Source organism: Cavia porcellus, unplaced genomic scaffold, assembly GCF_034190915.1.
Source record: "Cavia porcellus strain 051 isolate PalLab524CR breed Dunkin Hartley unplaced genomic scaffold, mCavPor4.1 scaffold_7, whole genome shotgun sequence".
Taxonomy (NCBI): Eukaryota; Metazoa; Chordata; class Mammalia; order Rodentia; family Caviidae; genus Cavia; species Cavia porcellus.
This window is the reverse complement of record NW_026947490.1, coordinates 18,551,960-18,553,854: the sequence shown is the minus strand read 5'-3', so window position 1 is coordinate 18,553,854 and position 1,895 is coordinate 18,551,960. Positions and strand designations below refer to the sequence as shown.

Below are 1,895 nucleotides of genomic sequence, written 5' to 3'. Positions count from 1 at the left end.
TGTCGTGGCTGGAGAAACACAGAGGAAGACTGGCCAGCCAGGAGAGAGGGAATGGCTTCTCCATGACCCAAACAGGCCCAAACCTGCTTGGAGGAAACTCCTGTGGAGCCAGGACTGGACTGGACAGGTCTTGGACTCCTTTGTCCTGGACCTTCCAAGCCCTAAAGACAGGGAAGTCACATCGTGAAAGCGTTCAGAAAGAGTGATGGGTGGTAAGAAGAACGCAAAGTTAGGGTTTTTGAAGTTACCCCTAGGGGCCCTGAGAATCCCAAATAACCCACAGCCCTTGCCTGGAGTCGGCTGCAGATCATGATCTATTACCGTTTCCAGATGCCGTTTGTCTCCACCCAGTGGCTCATTTGGTACATTGCAATTTTATATATTTTTAAACAGTCTGGGTTCAAACTTTCAATTCTCCTACCTCTAAGGCTTTTCTAAACCCTTTGGGACCTGTGGTTATCAATTTCCAAAGCTGGAAAGGTCGGGAGGAGGTGGTTAAGAATGTAGGTTTGTGCTCACTTTGGCAGCACATATACTAAAATCGGAATGATACCGAGATTAGCAAGGCTCCTGTGCAAGGATGACACACAAATTTGTGAAGCGTGCCATATTTTTTTAAAAATCAGCAATGACTAATAAAGTGAATTACAATCCAAGAGTTATAGCAGAGAATACAACAGACTGTGAAGATACTAAGTTGTATACATTTCTGGTTAACATCAGTATCGGGTATTTGGTATTTACATAAATGTAAAAAAAATTTGTAAACTCAAATTTGCCATGTCTCTTATTCTAAAGCTGAAATGTTCTAATTAGCTCTGATGTTTTAAAACTTAAAACTTAATTGTAACCATGTGGAAATGGAAGGCCCAGGAATGTCTGATATCAGGTTTTTTTCCAAAAGAATCCAGAAATCCAGATTTTTGTGCAAAATGTGCCAACCCTTTAAACGTTAGTCTCCATTTCAAGATACACCTGTACTCTGAAAAGACTGCATTTGTACCATGGAAATAAATTTTTTTCATGTCTTAAAGAAAAAAGGACTTAGGTTGCCTCTATCTCTAAAGCACACAGCCGGCTGGGAGTGTCACACTGCTTTGTGAACCGAGTCACCCCCATCATGAGGCCACTGTCACATCCAGGCCCCTGCCAAAGGTGGACCCTGGATTCTGCCTCTGTTTTTCTCAACACTACTCTCTGATTTGAGGGTTGCGTCTCTGAGTGGGGAATCCTGTGGCTCGTCGGAATGTATCCCCTCATCTCACACTGTCCACCTAATGGTGATGCCTCCCGTGCAGGGCTCCACCACCTGTGCATCTGTGTGAATCCACAGGAAGTAGGCACATCTGTGTCCCTGGTCCTCCCCAGCTTAAAAGTTCCTGGTAAGACTGGACTGCATGTCCCTCAGATAAACGTATTTTTAAAAAGGCTCAGAGAAACAATCTTGGCAGCAGGAAAGAAGAGCCCATGGGCCCCATTTTGGTCATGTCCCCTGCTGATTCTTTCATCCTAGGAAAAAGGAGCAGTTCAAGGTTGCAGTCAGTGGTTGGGAAGCTGAGGGTCTATGAGTTCTTCTCTGGCCCCTTTTGGTATTGGTGAGTCCCCTCCAACCTATTCACAAACGTTCAGTGGGAGAGAAATGCAGCCTCTCACTCCATGGTGCTAATCACGGAATCATCATGGGGAACAGGTTCTTCTGGGTAACCAGGCTTTGTACTTCAGGGTGCAGCAAACAGCAGGATATGGTGTTTGACACTGATACTCGGGAGCCCCTAGGAAGTTGTTGGTAATGACAGATAGCAGGACAGTAGTCATGAAAACTAGGTCTACTAAGACATTGCATCCTAACGGCAAGCCAACTCACCTGTAAACACAGAGTTCTGGCTTCTATTTGG

The 1,895-nt window shown here is 45.0% G+C and overlaps 1 non-coding gene across 1 annotated transcript; it reads left to right on the top strand.

Annotated features, from left to right (window-relative positions):
• The first annotated feature begins 511 nt into the window (after positions 1-511).
• Positions 512-615, top strand: LOC111758590 (U6 spliceosomal RNA). Its single transcript, XR_002792759.1, has one exon. It is a non-coding gene; the product is annotated as a U6 spliceosomal RNA (small nuclear RNA).
• Positions 616-1,895: the final 1,280 nt, after the last annotated feature.